This window comes from Helianthus annuus, chromosome 4, assembly GCF_002127325.2.
Source record: "Helianthus annuus cultivar XRQ/B chromosome 4, HanXRQr2.0-SUNRISE, whole genome shotgun sequence".
NCBI lineage: Eukaryota > Viridiplantae > Streptophyta > Magnoliopsida > Asterales > Asteraceae > Helianthus > Helianthus annuus.
This window is the reverse complement of record NC_035436.2, coordinates 84,535,799-84,555,455: the sequence shown is the minus strand read 5'-3', so window position 1 is coordinate 84,555,455 and position 19,657 is coordinate 84,535,799.

Here is a 19,657-nt window from a genome sequence, read left to right as displayed (position 1 = left end):
TATTCAGGTCCCGATTCATTTGAGTCCGTATCATCTGCTACTTTACATGCACGGGGCGTGCAGCATTATCCCACAGACACTGATTCCGACACAGCGATGTCTGCCGCACCCATCTTTCCACACGACCTTGACCCTGATCATGAGATTGAGTTTGTCTCTAATGAGCAGCCTTTTGCGGCACCTGTCATTCCTGACGATCAGCTCTTTGATATACCCGCTGATCTTGAGTATGCTCCAGCTGACCCTGAGCCTGAGATTGCACCTGAGCCTATACCGGCACACGACCCTCTACCTGTGCATGACCCTACCCCTGTTGATGTACCTGTTGTTGCACCACCTTTGGCTGACCCGATCCCTGTACTTGTTGATCGTGCTCCTTTTGCTACCCATGTAGACCCCAGATATGCTCACACCCGCAATGGGTGGATTGAGGACGACGAAGACTATCCTCCTTTTGTTAGACCCGTTACTCCCCACCTGCATCTACCCAGACACGTGTTCATATCGCCCCATTTCACCCACATGAGTCTGACATTCACCGTACAGATCTACCAGCCACATTCCTTCAGGATATCCCTCCTCCCCGTCCAGGGGAAGGACCATCGAGTCAGCAGGCCAGTCAGATACCTTTTGTGTCAGCAGCCAATCATTTCATGCCACAGTTTACACGCGCCACTTCTTCTTCTGCACCCACAGGCGAGCCACTTATTTGGTTTCCGCCCAACGTGATGCCTATATCTGATCCATACCATCCCTTCCACATTGGATACTCGAGGGATGATCTGCTTATGTCCTTACAGCTCCAACAGGAGATGTTATGTCGCAGAGTCATGGAGTTAGAGAGGATCCCGCGTCCTCCGCCTTGTCATTGTCAGTCACCATTCACGACTCCACCGGCTCCACTTCTACCGTATCCTGATTTTGATGTCCGTTTCCTCCCTATGGAGCAGCAGATTGCTTACTTGCTGCGTATCGTTCATGCACTCGATGAGGATTTAGCGCATTTGTGCAGGTTGCTTTTCGTTCCTCCACCTCCTCCTCCTCCTCCCCCATCAGCTTAGAGGTTTTTGGTTTCATGCAGATAGCATGTTTTTTATGAGAGTGCAGGTATTGAGCCAGAATGCACAACTTTTCGAAGACCACATGTTGACTTTTGACTTATTGACGTTTAACTGATGTAGTTTGTTAGACGATTTGGACAGGGGTGATGTGACCCTTAGTCCCTTTTGATGTATGATATATTTTGAAACATGTAAAACTGTACTTGTGGTCTTGATATATGAAAGCTCAATCGCAACATTCTCATTACATGCATTGTTGAATTACTTGTTTACGTATGATTGGGATGATATTAAGTAAACACATAACATCCATGAGGTTACAAATAATAAACGATATTATCCAGTGTTTATTTGCATTGATAAATGGTATTAAAAATGCATGTTACATACTCACTATACTTATTATGACCTGACCGACGCAACCTTCTTATAGAAGATGCCTCCACGAAGAGCAACTCGTTTGCCCACTACTGAGGTGGAGTTACATGAATGGATTTCACAGGCTATTGCACAGCACGAGGCCCAGCGCTCAGAACATAGCAGGGGTACCTCTGGAAACAAACCACCCCATGGTAATGATAAGTCGCTATAGACACATTACGTTACATTTGGATATTCCATGTGCAATCGCTAATGCTTGCTGTGAATGATGTTACTTGTACAGGCTGTACCTATAAACAATTTCTAGACTGCCATTGAATTTTGACAGCACCGGGGGTGCTGTAGCCTTTGTCAGATGGACAGAAAAGACGGATTATGTGATAAGGATGAGCAAGTGCGCTCCTGAACAACAAGTCACCTACATCTCAGGACTCTTTCTAGATGGTACCTTATCCTGGTTGAATCTTCAAGTCCAAACCTTGGGGGAAGAAGCTGCTTACGCCATGTCGTGGGCTGAAATGAAGGAGCTCATGAGGAAGAAATACGGTTCCAGAGCCGAAATTCAGAAACTGGCAACTGAATTCTGGCACCTCAAAATGGACGGACCAAAAATTATGGAATATGTGCAAAGATTCCACGACTTGTCACGCGTTGTGCCGTATATGGTTGATCCTGAATTCAAATGCATCGAACGGTTTATTTGGGGGTTGGCGCCTCAGATTATGAGTATGGTGACATCGTCAAAGCCTGCCACAATTACTGAGGCTATTGACCTGAGCGTATCACTGACTGACGAAGCTATCAGATTAAATAAGTTTTCGATTTCCGACCAGAAAAAGAAGGAGACTCACGTTGAGTCCTCGGGAGAGAGCAAAAAGAAGTTCTCCAACTTTAAAAAGGGTACCGGCAGCGCAAGCAAGAAAAAGGAAGTGAACCCACCAGCTGAAGTAAAAACTGGTGCTGAAGTCAAGGGAAAAGGGTAAATGGGCGCTCTGCCCAAATGTGATGTATGCCAGTACCATCATTCCGGCCAGTGCAGGCTAAGGAAATGCGTGTCTTGCGGGAAGACTGGCCATTCAAAGGAAACATGCTGGGCTGGTACTGGTACGGGTCACGGTGGTCAACGAGGTTATGAAAATGGTAATGGAAACCGCCAACAAGGAAGAAATGGCGGAAATGGTAATCGTGGAAATGTTGGGAATCAAGCTGGTAACCGGGGAGCAAACAACAATCGAGGTGGTAATGGGAACGGTAATGGTCGAGGACCAGGTTGTTTTAATTGTGGAAACATAGGGAATTTCTAGCGAGAATGCCCAAAGCTCAATCAAGCACAATGAAGGGTTTTTAACATCGGAGCGAGGGAAGCTCGCTAAGATCCAAATGTGGTTACTGGTACGTTCCTTATCAACCAACGCTTTGCATCCGTACTATTTGATACCAGCGCCGATTATAGTTTTGTACCGCTAGAATTTAAGAATATACTTGGGTTGGTAGCCAGTAAGCTAGACATTCCATATTCAATAGAACTAGCTAATGGAAAGCTAGTAGAAGCAAATGAAGTCATCAGAGGTTGCATGATAGAACTGGGAGAGCACGAGTTTTCGCTTGATCTTCTGCCCGTCGAGTTGGGAAGCTTCGACGTGGTAGTGGGGATGGACTGGTTGTCAAGCAACATGGCAGAGATTGTATGTCACGAGAAGGTCATTCGCATTCCAATAGCGGATGGAGAAACAATTGTGGTTCATGGAGAGAAGCGCGATACGCCCTTAAGGATCATTAGTTTCTTGAAAGCTCGAAGGTGTTTGTAGAAAGGATGTGTTGCCTTCTTGGAACACATCGTGGATAAAGAAGCCGCTGAGCCAAAGTTGATGATATTCCAGTCGTAAAGGAGTATCCTGAAGTCTTTCCAGAAGACTTGCCAGGATTGCCACCGCAAAGGCAAGTTGAATTCCACATTGACTTAGTTCCAGGCGCCGCGCCTGTGGCTAAAGCACCTTATCGACTTGCGCCTTCAGAAATGCAAGAGCTGTCAACACAACTTCAGAAGCTATTGGATAAGGGATTTATCAGAACAAGCTTCTCGCCTTGGGGAGCTCCAGTTTTGTTCGTTAAGAAGAAGGACGGTAGTTTTCCCATGTGTATCGACTACCGCGAGCTGAATAAATTGACCATTAAGAATCGATATCCTTTGCCAAGGATTGATGACCTGTTCGATCAACTACAAGGTTCGAGTTTTTACTCCAAGATCGACCTTCGATCATGCTATCACCAGTTGAGAATTCAAGAGGAGAGTATTCCAAAGACGGCCTTTAGGACTCGCTATGGACATTACGAGTTCCTGGTTATGCCGTTTGGGTTGACAAACGCGCCAGCCGTGTTTATGGATCTGATGAATAGAGTTTGTAAGCCGTACCTCGATAAGTTTGTAATCCTATTTATCGACGATATTCTGATCTACTCGAAGACGAAGGAAGAACATGAGCAACACTTAAGAGCTATTTTAGAGCTGCTCAAGAAAGAGAAATTATACGCAAAGTTCTTGAAGTGCAAGTTATGGTTACGTGAAGTTCAATTTCTTGGTCGCATGGTTAACGGAAATGGAATTCATGTGGATCCTACAAAGATCAAGGCGATCAAGAACTGGGAGACTCCGAAGACGCCAACCGAGATATGTCAGTTTCTAGGTTTGGCTGGTTATTATCGTTAGTTTATTGAGGATTTCTCGAAAATCGCTCAACCTTTGACCTCCCTCACACAGAAAGACAAGAAGTATGAATGGGGAGACAAGCAAGAAGAAGCATTTCAGTTGTTGAAAAAATAAGCTTTGCGACGCACCGATTTTGTCCCTACCCGAAGGCACTGACGACTTCGTGGTATATTGTGACGCCTCGCGTCAAGGTTTGGGATGTGTATTAATGCAGCGACAGAAGGTTATAGCCTACGCTTCTCGCCAGTTGAAGGTTCACGAGAAAAATTACACCACACACGATTTAGAATTAGGCGCGGTGGTGTTTGTATTGAAGATCTTGCGACATTACTTATATGGCACGTGATGCACAATCTTTGCTGATCCCAAGAGTCTGCAGCATATATTTGATCAGAAAGAGCTTAACATGAGACAGCGCCGATGGGTGGAGCTGTTAAACGATTATGATTGTGAGATTAAGTATCACCCAGGGAAGGCGAATGTGGTCGCAGATGCCCTGAGTCGGAAGGAAAGGATCAAGCCTATAAGGGTTAGGGCTTTGGAAATGATTATTCAAACGGACCTCTCATTACGCATTCGTGTCGCACAGAGGGAAGCTCTTAAGGAAAAGATTCTTGAAAATGAATATCTCCGTGGGATGGAGAAGCAGTTGGTACCAAATGAGGAAGGAACGTTGTGCTTCATGAAAAGAATTTGGGTTCCCTTGTTTGGTGGTTTGAGAAATGTTATTTTTGATGAAGCTCACAAGTCACAAGTCACGGTGGCCAAGAATGAAAGGCGATGTTGCGTTATATGTTGGCAAATGTTTGACTTGCGCCAAGGTAAAGGCCGAATACCAGAAGCCTTCAGGTCTTCAGCAACAACCAGAAATACCCCAATAGAAATGGGAACAGATTTCAATGGACTTTATAACAAAATTGCCACGACACCCAAAGGTCATGATATGATTTGGGTAATTGTACACCGTTTAACGAAATCTGCATACTTTTTGGTAATCAAGGAGAAAGACAACACTAGTAAGCTGGCTGAGCTATACCTGAGAGAGATTGTTGCACGGCATGGAATGACTCTCTCAATCATTTCTAATAAAGATGGAAGATTTGTATCAAGGATCTGGCAATCCTTCCAAGAAGCCTTTGGTTCTCAGTTGAATCTGAGTACTGCATTCCATCTACAGACGGATGGCCAAAGTGAGCGAACGATTCAAACGTTGGAAGATATGTTACGAGCTTGCGTAATGGATTTGGGTGGGAGTTGGGACACTCACTTTCCCTTGGTAGAATTCTCATATAACAATAGTTACCATGCAAGCACACAAGCCGCACTGTTTGAAGCTCTATATGGACGCAAGTGTCGATCACCGCTATGCTGGGCAGACGCGGGAGATAGACAGCTTGTTGGTCCCGAATTGGTCCAAGAAACGACTGACAAGATTTTCCAGATCCGAGAGCGCATCAAAACGGCTCGTGATCGTTAAAAGAGTTATGCAGACCGAAGAAGGAAACCTCTGGAGTTTGAGGTAGGAGACATGGCTTTGTTAAAGGTTTCACCCTGGAAGGGTGTAGCATGCTTTGGGAAGCGTGGGAAGTTGAACCCAAGATACATTGGACCATTCAAAATCCTGGAAAGGATTGGCCTTGTAGCTTACAAGTTGGATCTGCCCGCAGAACTGAATGGCGTTCATGATACATTTCATGTATCTAACCTAAAAAAGAGTCCAACTCAAGAAACAGTTGTCATTCATGCCGACGAAGTTCATATTGACGACACACTCCACTTTACTGAAGAACCCGTTGAGGTTACTGATTGGAAGGTTAACAAGACACGCAGGAGTAGTGTCAAACTCATCAAGGTTCGATGGAATGCACGTCACGGTCCAGAATTCACATGGGAGCGTGAGGATCGCATGAAAGCCAAATACCCACATTTGTTCCCCAAGACCCCTACATCTAGTAGCAGAACTAAAATTTCGGGACGAAATTTTCTTAACATGGGGAGAATGTGACAACCCTCATAATTACAGGTATCCGTACAATTAATTAACATTAAATTGTGCTTAATGACTGTGCTTAATTACAACTGATGACTTGAACTGCTTTCTGATTATGTATCATACATACATGTGCATCACATTTCATATTGTCACATCACTTATTGCATACATACTTTAGTGACATAAACGATGCACAAAGCACAGTTAGCACCGTTAGCGGATAGCTCAGAAATATGCTGACAATGTCAGTACATAGACAGACAATGTTTTGAGACCCCGTAAAGGCCAGAGACAAGGTACTACACTAGTATGGTGTGTAGGGAAGTAAGGACCATAAAACTGCGTCACTAGGTGATAGTTTAAGTGCCGGAAAGTGCCTAAAACCCACTAAAAATGCAGAATTTTGCATATTCCAGCAAAATTCAGCTTTTTAACAAGCTAGTAATGTGCAAAAACATGACAAAATGGTCATGTATGCTTTCCTAAGTGTCAGGAATTAAAAGTGTCACAAAAAGTTATATAAAGGACACTATTCGATATAACTTAGCACTTTAACGAACCGGTATCTAACCAAACAACCGGACATTACCCGGAACATCAAAATTATACTAAAAGCATTGTTTTATTATTTCTGAGCTAGTTATGGTTCCCGAACACCCTAACATACTACATAATGCAAGATACACATAAAACACTAGACTTTACACTTAACACCCTAGCTAATTACCCACTTATCATTACAAGTTACATTTAACCCCCTCCCCCTTTGATATTTACGGCCCAAGAGTGCCCCCCACACTCAAGATTTTTCTAATCTTCCTAAATCTCACTTGAATCTTCTTAAGATTTGATTAGATTATGATGGTACTATTAGGAACACATGAACCAATGGGTAATACTCAAGGTTTAGGTTATAAGAGAACATGTTGGATCATAAACATTTCATCTCCTTCACCCCAACTCTCTCCTCCCTCTCTTAAAGCTTTCGGCCGAACCCCCTTCCACACACCACCACCATCATCAGGTCTTGTTCCATCCATTTCAAGGTTATCACAAGGTGTAAGGTGCAAGATTAGAAGGCTTGGTCCTTGAAGAACTTGAAGGACCTCCATTATTAGCTTTTATCCACCACTTTTGTCTTCATCATCAACTAGTGTTCTTCCCTAGCTTAAAGCTAGTAGTAAGACTCTCTTGACCTTTGTTTACTTCTATTTTGATTGGTTAAAAGAGATATTATGTTGAAAATCACAAGATCACTAAAAGACATAAACTTGAATCTTGAACATAAAGCTTACATATGATGATATATGGATGAAATGATGTTGTTTAGTATATGTAGGATGTTTGATTGTTGTTTACCGGAGATTGTGATGTTGATCATTACATGGAGCTTGCTAGATGGTGATTAAACACATAATCTAGCAAGTGGGAGGATGATTATGTAACAACATAGGATGATCATCTTCTTGTGAAAACATGAACTTGATAAATGAAATGGTTTCTTGAAAAATAATAAACAAAGTAAGCTAGCAAACTCATAGATTCAAGATTTATGAATGATTTTTTCCAAGAAAACCAAGTTCAAAATATGATTTTTAATAGATCATGGTTTTTACTAAACGTGCACTATTTTTAGTGATGGAATAAGTGTAGAAACACTAGAGAAACAAGAAGGTTTAATAAAGAAACATTTTTGTAAAATGTGTTTACAAGTTGTAAACATCTAAAACTTTCAAGAACGAAGTTTATCAAGAAGTAAATACATTTTGTAGGGTAACTAAGTCTATTAAACTTATTACCAAGTCACTACAAGTTTTAATAAAAGATCAAGTTCATGTTGTTATGAAAAGTGTATAGTTTTTGCACTTGGTAAGAATACTGTAGGATCGATTGCTGACCCAAACGAGTCGTTCAGAGGTTAACTCTTGCAATTCAGATGCGGAATAATAAGAAAAGCAAGTAGATATAGCTTGTTCTTCCTCCTAACTGCTTGTTGTATTGATTGGAAACAATTTACAGCTCAATCTTCACACCGGCAGAGCTTCGGCGTGGAATACAATGAATCGTTACTGAGGATCGCTCAAGACACACTTATATATAGTTGTTTGGAACCGCTCATGTGGACATGTGACACATGAGCGGTCCAGATCAGTCCATATAAGCGATCCACATGTGCCATATAAGCGACCTACACTTCTAAAACCTATACAGACTCCCGTTTTCTCGTATTTTGTGATGGGATTTTAACATGTTTATCAAAGCAATTTCATCCATATGAAATAAAAACGCAGCGGAAATAATGTTTAAAACATGTTACTTTTATAAGATATAAAACCATTTATATGCAAAATCCCAAAACCCGGATCCATATATGAAGATGCATACTATCAATCATAACCATAGGGTGTTTAGAAAAACTACCTTCTTGGAGTAATGAGAATGAAATGGATGATGCTTCAAGAATGGTTGCCTTCAAGAGTAGATGGCCTCAAGCTTGTATACCCCAAGCTTCCAACAAAACACCACGAAATAGCTAGGATTTAACACTTGAAACGAAACCGAAAGAGCTCCTTGGAACCCTTCTATGGCCGATTTTTGAGAGCAAAATAACACAAGTCTTCCACCATTTTTGTGAACTAAAATGGTTATAAAGGTATGAGAGATGATCACCTCCAATCCACCCAATCACATGCCTTCTTACACATGCAAATGCATGAAAGATAATTGGACCAAAATGGTCTTGGAAAGACCATCCAATCAAATCCTCTCTAACACATGCAAAAGCATGAATTGTGATTGGACCACAAATTCTTGGGAAGACCATATGATGGCCGATTTTTGGAGGGTGTTTTAAAAAAAAATTTTTTCTTTTAACAATTTTAAGTCTTGTTTATTTTATAACTTTTATAAAATATTACACCATATGTTTGCAAGACTTTATGTAATCTTTTATAATGTTATTTAACCCATTAAATAACAAAATAAAATATTCTCTCAAAATAAATTATCCATATAATTTATTAGTTTCTCAAGTGTTATTATTTAGAAAACCAATTTCTAAATATTGTAAGTGTTAATATTTATTTGTTTGATCATATCACAAATAAATAATATAAGTGTTTGTCTAGCTTGTTATTGGGTATGACTCGACTTGGATCATAACGTACTAGCCACATCAATTTAATATGTGTCTTGGGCATACAGAGTCCAACAATCTCCCACTTGCACAAGATACATAGAAGATTGATGCAAGCAGTAAATGACGCCTAACTACGGTTTACTACCCCCAATACGTATGACTATATTTGCCATTCAATAACATCATCCCTTTCAAGTCCCTTACTTGAACATGATTTAGGTGAATCTATCATTTATCCTTTCGTTACAGATGTCATGTTAAATCCAGAGACATAGAGTGATCACTCTCTGTTGATTTAACTTTATCAGGCCTTAGACATCTTACTCTCAACGAATAAGAGGAACAAATCCCTTCTTGACTACATACGTCTCTCACAACCACCTTGTACCACACCTGAGCTCAGCCTTATGTACTGTCATATTACTGACAGCGAAGAAATAAGTCAAGGCATAATATTTGGTGAATATCAAGACCCAATATGTATCTCAGGTCAGAGGATACTATGATATTCTCCTTAACTCAAAATTTACTTATGATCAATCACAAATGATTCCATGCATTAATATTTGAGAGCGAGTCAGTCCAATATTTGTATCCCACAAATATCTATGAACTTTGGCAGCAACACTTTGCTCTATATTCATTTTAAATGAATATCCACCAATCCAAGTTCATAATAGTCTTACATTCATATTTGTTCCCACAATTATGATTGACTACGGACATTTAGAATAATTAAGTTATTCACGGATTTAAACATGCTAATATGAAACGTAACTCAAAATACCATAAATGAGTTAAAATAACAATTGTTTCAATATCCAAATACAAAATTTGATCAAATCCAATCACTAGAATATCGAAGTCCTAAGGAACATGTGTGACCCTCATGTTTTCCTCTGTCAAGGAGCTTCGTGAGTGGATCCGCAATGTTTTGATCGGTGTGAACTTGGTGGATACATATCTTTCCCTTTTCAACTTCATCCCTTATGTAGTTGAATCTCTGCTCGATATGTCTAGTCTTTTGGTGCGCACGAGGTTCCTTGATTTGAGCAATCGCACCCTCGTTATCACAAAAGATCTCTAGGGGATCTTGAATGGTGGGGACCACCCCTAGGTCGGCTATAAATTTCTTCAGCCATGCAGCTTCCTGAGCTGCCAATGAAGCGGCGATGTATTCTGATTCTGTAGTGGACAATGCTACCACGTCTTGTTTTGAGCTCTTCCAGGAGACTGCTCCTCCATTTAAAATGAAGACATACCCCGATTGCGACCGAGAATCACTTCGATCGGTTTGGAAACTCGCGTCCGTGTAACCCTTTACAACGAGTTCCTCCTCACCTGATCCATATATTAAGAACATATCCTTAGTCCTCCTAAGATATTTCAATATGCTTTTAATAGCCATCCAATGACTGCTACCTGGATTTTGTTGGTATCTACTTGTCATGCTCAAGGCGCATGAGACGTCCGGTCTGGTGCATATCATTGCATACATGATGGATCCTATAGCTGACGCATATGGGATTCTTTTCATTTTCTCTTGCTCATCCTTTGAGCTTGGACAGTGAGATGTATTCAAAATTTTCCCCTTTTGAATAGGTACAAAACCTCTCTTAGAGTTCTCCATTTGGAACCTATTCAAGACTTTGTCAATGTATGCACTTTGGTTTAAACCTATCAAGCGCCTTGATCTATCCCTATAGACCTTTATTCCCAGAATGTATGTGACAACCCTCACTAAATCAGGTATCCGTACGGTTTAATTAATAATTAATTACTGCTTAATTACTGTGCTTACTTGAAATTACTGATGAACTGCTACTTGATTTCTGATACTTGTATATTCCTGCATCATACTTTACATACCGTCACTACATTATTTACATACTGAACTCTAGTGACAAACATGATGCACAAAAGCACAGTAGCACTATGAACGGATAACCTATTGAACATGCTGATAAAGCCAGCGTCAGGCAGACACTGCCTCTAAGGCCTGTATGAGCCAGAAAGATTTTACTACACCCATAGTGCGTGTAGGGATACAAGGGTTGTAGAACTGCGTCTCTAGGAATAAGATACAATGACAGGATGTGCCTAGGACATACACTAAGCACAAAACTCAGCACTTTAATTTACAATTCAGCTTTTAGCTAACTAATAAAGTGCCAAAACATGAGAAAAATATTACTAGACACTTTCCAAAGTGTCGGGAATAAGTTGTGTCACTAAAAATGGTATTAACGACACTCTAAAGCTTTGTTAAGCACTTTAACGGATTACTATCCAATCGAACAACCGGACTATACCCGGAACATGAAAATATTGTCATTAACATTATTGGTCTTTTTCTGAGCCAGTTAGGGTCCCCGAATACCCTAACACCCGCCATAAAGCACAACGCACTACTAACCGGGTTAAGCACTTAACTAACTTACTTAACCTAACTAATAACCAACTAATAGTTACAATCCAACCAAACTACCCCCCCCCCCATAGAAACCGTCCCCTACTAGGGGGACATACCTTGTCCTCCATAATATTATTTTAATTCTTTTGCTTAGTATCTAAAAGACATAAGAACCATTGGATCTTAATCCTAATTTTGTCTATAAGTAACTAGAGATTGCAACATGAACATAACATTCACCATTCCACAAAAACACTTCCTCTCTCTCTCTAGAAAGCTCACGGCCAAGCACCCCTCTTTCAACCCCCCATCATTCGACTTCCTTCTTCACATTCCAAGTCCATACAAGTGTCTAGGATCACGTATAAGGAGGCTTGGTGCAATCGGAAGGCGAAGGACCTCACTCTCTTGCTTTTATCCACCCTATTTGCGTCTAGATTCTTCCCTAGCCCCGAGCTAGTGGTAAGTTACTTAAAACACCTTCTCGAACTAATTTAAAGTGGTTAAAAGGATTTGTAACGGTTGAAACTTGTAGACTTACATGATGATGCATTAAAGTTTACTAAAAACACTAATAACGATGGTTAAAAGCTCATATGATGTGTAAATGTTGTAGTAATTGATTTGTGTGGTTATTTGGACCCGATCTATGTTGTGGTAGCTCGGATCATCATTTAACCCGGGTTGGTCATGATCATGGATCATGACATAAGGTTGTTTTGAATGAAACAAGGGTTAAAGGGTGAAACTCTACCACACACGAATCATGAACCTGTGTAAAAGCGTTTTTACTTGTGAAATAGTACTTAAAACTAGCAGATCTACATATCTACAAGCGGTATTTTCAAAGAACCAAGTATCAAAGAAATCATGTTTTCTAAAAACGGATCTTACACTTACAAGTATGATTTTTAGAACACACAAGTGTGTAAGCACTTGTGTAGCACAAAAGTTTCAACAAAATAACAATTTTTGTAAAATTTACAAGAAGATGTAAAGACGGGATTTCTTTAAAAGCAAGGTTTTTACGAGATCGGATTGCTTTATATAAAGATCCGCTAAAAGTAATGGGATTTACATCATAGTTTTGGAATAACTACAAGTTTATGAGATTTATGCGATTTACAAATTTATTAACTAGTCTGTTGGGTTGGACGTTGATTTGATTGAATAAGAAAATTGTTGAATTGATTTGTAAAAGAAAATGATACGCTTGAAAGCGTGGCCACCTCCAGTTACAGAGGAAACTCTGGCGAAATTTTTCCAAAAACCTAACACTTAGAATTATTTTCACTATATGTGTTAGAAATACTTTTCGACATGTTTTCAAAATATAAGTTTCGCCACGATTTTATTTACAAAATATCGGAGGTGGGATTTCACAAAATAAAACTTAGTAAATATATATTCAATATATATATTTTTCATAAATCACTTGATGCGTGTTTATGCTTATTTTGTGAAGATACATAAATATTATTTTTAGAGTAAAAATAATATTATCGAACGTTAACGAATCCAAAATAATACGAACGCTTTCACGATAAATATATAAGTTACACAGGTAATTATTATTTCCACTCGATCGTTAAAACGTAACTTACGCACTTTACGGAAATATTTATGAACGCGTATTTTTGTTAAAGTATTATTTTGGGAAAATTATGTGAAATAAAATATAATATTTTTGAGAAAAATAATTATATTTTGGAGTTCGGAATAAATATATATTAAGTGAGACTTAATAATATATTTCAAAGATATACGAACGCACATGTATTAAATCCCCCATCCTTGGGAAGGAAAATAACTACCAAGTATATACAGAAAGTAAACACGAAATAGTTGTCTAACTATTTCCCAAAGAATTAAACCATAAAGCTAAAGCACGGCCGTCCGTCTAGTAGAGTTAGTACATGTAGGTCGTCGCACAGCTGCTTGATTTGGAGGTATACTTGGTAGAGACGCACCACTATGAGTTCATGTCCCCCTTTTCTCTTAACTGTTTTCAGTTTTCTAAACTGCGGGGGTGAAATACATGTTACTATGATTACAAGTACTTTTTACATGGTATGGATAGCGTAAGGAGGGTTATTACCTAGATCATGTGAATGGGTAGGCTATTATCATAAGACCATTAATCCTTGTATAAGGACCGAGAAGCATGAGTGATAGATCTATCGGGTGTTGTGAGCCCCACGCATGAGCCAGCGTGTGGCTGCATGTGGTGACTATGTCGTTCCGCCGGAAGGACCGGTATGAAATTCGTGTTACAGGTTTGAGTGCTTCCTAGGCCATTTCACTTATTAATGTATTAGCTACACATTAATTGATCTCTTTTTCCTTACTGCTACATACCAGGAATTTTCATACATACAGACATTTTACAAAGGTTTTACTTACTCACTACACATGAACTCGCTCAACAATTTTTGTTGATTTTTCCAACTTACATGTATTTCAGGGAATTAAAGGATCTGGCACGGTATGGCACGTTTTCCCGCTGCACTAGTACGAGGTCATCCGGGTTTAGGGAATGTGACTCTTTCCTGGACAAGTCACAGTCCTTAAACTGTGTTTATGTTACGATATGGTTGTGTTTTGAACAATGTTTATGTCGTTAGCGTGTGTTCCTGTTGAAACAATGTTGTTGTACTTGGTTTTTAAACTTAATCGAATGGATGATCTTGCATGATTTTATCTCATATAGCTTTGTTATGGTTAAGCTATGGTATTAAGAAGTCACACCAAATTTACCACGCTTCCGCAAAGCCAGGGTGTGACAGCTTGGTATCAGAGCTCTGATCATAGCGAACTAGGATTCCTTCTCGAGTCTAGACTATGATCACTAGGGCTCTCACGAAAACATTTTTACTGCATACCACTTAAGTCCAGATCCAAAACGTTTTTACAAACAAATGTTGAGCACATTTTATTTATTTATTTTTTTAGGCTCAGTCTTGGAGGCTGAGGCTCGGTCTTGGAGACCGAGGCTCGATCTAAGAGATCGAGGTAGATGGCTAGTGAGACTAGGAAGAATAGGCTCAGTCTTGGAGGCTGAGGCTCGGTCTTGGAGACCGAGGCTCGATCTAAGAGATCGAGGTAGATGGCTAGTGAGGCTAGGAAGAGTAGGCTCAGTCTTGGAGGCTGAGGCTCGGTCTTGGAGGCCGAGGCTCGATCTAATAGATCGAGGTAGATGATAGAGCAGTCTTAGAGGCTGGGAAAATTTGGCTAGTGGGACTAGGAATGTCAGTCTAGGAGACTGGGAGGCTAGTGGGACTAGGAGAATTGTTTGATTGTTTATTGTTGACTAACATGTTTATATGATTATATGATTGATTGTTATACGTATATGTGTTTGTGTTACAAACGTCATGTACTAGAAAGATGGACACTACATAGTATCAGACGAAATAGTTTTATCGAAGCACGAGGTGTACATTTCCGATACTACCGGCACAGACAATGACGACTTTCAGCCCTTTTGCGCTGCCTGAAGTCGTAGCAGAGCCTACTGATGGCCATCTTGTTGGGAATTTGCCACTCGCAGTGATCCCTGCTCCTGTGCCCCTTGCCGCTTATCCTGTTGTTGATATGCCCCCCCCCCCCCCCGGACGTGGCCTCTGACGACAATAACGATCTACTAGAGGAGGACCCATTCGAGGGCGAGGCCCTATTGCTACTGGTATTAGCCTACTGCTTGCGGACGCTCCTGCAGGGGAAACTCATGCCCATTCCCCTGTCCCAGACTCATTTGAGTTTCTGACATCCGCATTTTCGCATATACAGGGAGTGCAGCACCACCGGTTCCCGCACACAGCTTTGAGTTTGATCACCGTATTGAGGGTGATCCTGTTCTTCCATCTGGTTTTGATCCAGACCATGACCTTGAGTTCATACACTTAGACCAGCCCTTGGAGGATCCTGTAACCCCCTGTGATGGTTGATCCAGCTGATTTTGAGATGGAGTTTGTTGATCCGGAGCCAGCCGTTGCCCCTGAGCCAAGCGTTGCTCCTAACACCGCATTGGAGCATGACCCTGTTCATGCCGATGCACCTGCTGTTGCTCCTTGATTGATCATCTGCTTGGACGAGAGAAAATTTGGGGTAACTGTGCAAGACAATTTATTATTACGGGGGCCCACGTAATAACGGTGGACTCTGCGAGTCAAGCTAATGAAAACCAATGTAGCAGGAAATAACGAATGACCAAGGCGATGAAGCCTCGAGTTTATTCTATTTCAAGCAACAAGCCAAATTGGCAAGCCTATGTGAAGGCTCAGAAATTTATTTCCCCACCCATACATTGAGTATATTTACGTGTAAAATTAGGTGAGTACATGATGGCTTATGGTGCTGTGTATCTCATAGACAATTGGAAAGTTGTCTAACCCACTTCATGTCATTTCGGCAGAAGAGAATGCCACCCAGGCGTGACACAAACACCAGTATGTTGCCAAGGATAGAAGTCGAGCTGCGAAAACGCAACTCACAGGCAATTGCATGACATGAAGCACTCCGCTCTAAGCACAGCGATGGCACTACTGGAAATAACCCCCCCCCCCCCAACTGACCGCACCGCTTGCTACATTCTTCTCTACAACGCTCGATAAGCCGATTTGATGGTCCCTATAAACGCACTGTGCTAGTTATAAACCCTTACCATTCCTCGCATTATGAAAAACACACACAGGATAAGTTGCTCCTATAACATCAACTGCAGTTGAGGATATGAGTCTCGGAACGTTGAAGCCTGAGCTGACACCACAAAGGGCAACTTCAAATACAAAACATTACATAACCGAAGACATGAGTTAAGTGTCTACATCACAAGACAGCATATTGTCTGAAGACTTTAAGTAAAACACCACGTCCTCCACCAGCATGCTTTGATCCGCCGCATACATCAAGACTCCTTTGTGCTCTTGGCTTTTGTTCTTTCACCATTCCCGGGATTCTGATGTTCATGTCTAAACTAACAAGCGATAGAGAAAATGACTCACGCACGTTAACAGTATACTTTTCTTTCCTCCCCCACCTCAGTCACCAGTATAGTTGCTTTCTGGATTAAGCGGATTGCATTACTCTTGGGAAAAGATGCTAATGATAAGCGGGGATTTCGGAGACTTTTGAGGATCACTTCTGACCACGTAATTGTGATGCACCGATATACTTGTTGGACAAGGGTAGGGTGACCCTATGTCCCTTCTGATGTGATGCATTTTGGTAAGACATAGTGATTGTGGCCGGAGGATAATGAAAGCCCGATCATCTTCAAACATGCGACAATACTTATGACTAATGAATGACGAAAAATATCGTCGCTATGCTCTCACTAAGCACGTTGATGATTTACATATCTGTGCTATAACTATAATACCACATGTTTACTTGCTACGTTCCTATTTGCAAGCTGTGCTATAACCGTGATGATATGTGATTAATTGTTAAACAACTGCGTATTTACGTAAATGTAATATACCTCTGAGGTCTTATTCGTTAAACAGAGACTTATGTGCTCGTGTCCTTACTAAGACCCGACCTAACCGACTTCCTTCTAGGAAGATGTCGACTCGAGGGAACACCGATACCAATAACCCTTTGCCGACGACAGAGGCGGAATTTCAAGAACGCCTCTTACAGTTCATCGCACAGTACGAGGCCTTTCGCCCCGGAAACAAACCACCCAACGGCTGCACCTACAAGCAGTTCTTAGGCTGCCAGCCCCTACATTTCGACGGCACTAGGGGTGCCGTAGCCTTCGTGCACTGGGTTGAGAAGACGGACACTGTTTTGCGTACGAGCAAATGCGCCCCAGAGGATCAGGTCACGTACATTTCCGGGCTGTTCCGAGATGGGGCTCTGTCATGGTGGAAACTACAGGTTCAGACAATGGGCGAGGCTGTTGCGTATGCTTTATCATGGGACGAGCTAAAAGAGCTAATGTATAAAAAGTACTGTTCGAGAACAGAAAGCCAGAAGGTGGAGACTGAGTTCTGGAACTTGAAGATGGAAGGTCCAAAAATAGCTGAGTATGTGGAGAAGTTCCAAGTTCTGTCGCGTATTGTTCCTTACATGGTAGATCCGGAGTTTAAGAGGATTGAGCGTTTCATTTGGGGATTGGCACCCCAAATCATGAGCATGGTGACGACATCAAAGCCTGCAACGATCACTGAGGCCATCAATCTAAGTGTAGCCTTGACTGAAGAGGCAATCAGGATGAACAAATTTTCAACCTCTGAGGAGAAGAAGGAGACTCATGTAGAGTCGTCTGGGGACAACAAGAGAAAGTTGGCGAATTTCAAACAGGGTACCCAGTCGAGTAGCAACAACAAGGCCAAAAAGAGAAAAGAGTACATGGGTAAGCTACCTAAATGCGACAGGTGCCGACGTCATCATACCGGGCGATGTAAAAATGGGAAGTGTGACAACTGTGGCAAAGTGGGACACAACAGGGAAACGTGTTGGCGTGAGACAAAGCGTGGAAAGAAAGGAAAAGGAAAAGATAAGGGATGTTACAACTGATGGGATATGAGGCACTATAGGAAAGATTGCCCAAAGGAGATTAGACAAAATTATGGGAAAGATGTCTAACACTGGGCTAAGGAAGCACGCCAGGAATCCAAGCATGGATATCGGTACGTCCCATATTACTCAACGCTATGCATCCGTTTTATTTGATACTGGCGCCGATTATAGCTTCGTATCATTAGAGTTTAAGAATATGCTTGGGTTAGCCGCTAGTAAGTTAGATATTCCGTACTCTACCGAATTGGCTAATGGAAAGTTGGTAGAAGCCAACAAAGTTATTAGAGGTTATGTGATCGAATTGGGAGAGCGTGAGTTTGCTCTGGATCTACTACCAGTCCAGTTGGGAAGCTTCGACGTGGTGGTAGGAATGGATTGGTTATCCGGCAAATAGGCTGAGATAGTTTGTCACGAAAAGGTAGTTCGTATCCCAACCGACGATGGTGAGACCATTGTGGTTCACGGAGAAAAGCGTGATACACCGTTAAGGATTATCAGTTGCTTGAAAGCGCGAAAATGTTTACAGAAGGGATGTGCTGCCTTTCTGGCACACATTGTGGATAAGAAAGCTGAAGAACCGAAGATCGAAGACATCCCTGTCGTGAGGGAATATCCAGAAGTCTTCCCAGAGGACTTGCCTGGATTGCCGCCTCAGAGACAAGTGGAGTTTTGCATCGACTTAGTTCCAGGCGCCGCGTCTGTGGCTAAGGCACCCTATAGACTTGCTCCGTCTGAGATGCAAGAGCTGTCGACACAACTTCAAGAGTTGTTAGACAAGGGATTTATCCGACCAAGCTTCTCGCCTTGGGGAGCTCCAGTTTTGTTTGTCAAGAAGAAGGACGGTAGCTTCCGTATGTGCATTGACTACAGAGAGTTGAACAAGCTGACGATCAAGAATAGATACCCTCTGCCAAGGATTGATGATCTGTTTGACCAACTGCAAGGTTCAAGCTTTTATTCAAAGATCGATCTTTGATCTGGATACCACCAGTTAAGGATACAAGAGGAGAGTATCCCGAAGACAGCCTTCAGAACTCGATATGGACACTACGAGTTTCTAGTCATGCCGTTTGGGTTGACAAACGCACCTGCAGTGTTCATGGATTTGATGAATAGAGTTTGCAAGCCGTATTTGGATAAGTTCGTGATAGTGTTCATCGATGACATCTCGATTTATTCAAAGACGAAGGCTGAACACGAACAGCATTTAAGAGCCATTTTGGAGCTGCTGAAGAAGGAACAGTTGTACGCCAAGTTCTCTAAGTGCGAGTTTTGGCTACGAGAAGTCCAGTTCCTTGGACACGTGGTAAATGGAGATGGAATCCACGTGGATCCAACCAAGATCGAAGCGATCAAGAATTGGGAAACGCCAAAGACGCCAACCGAGATTCGACAATTCTTGGGTTTGGCTGGGTACTATCGGAGATTCATTGAG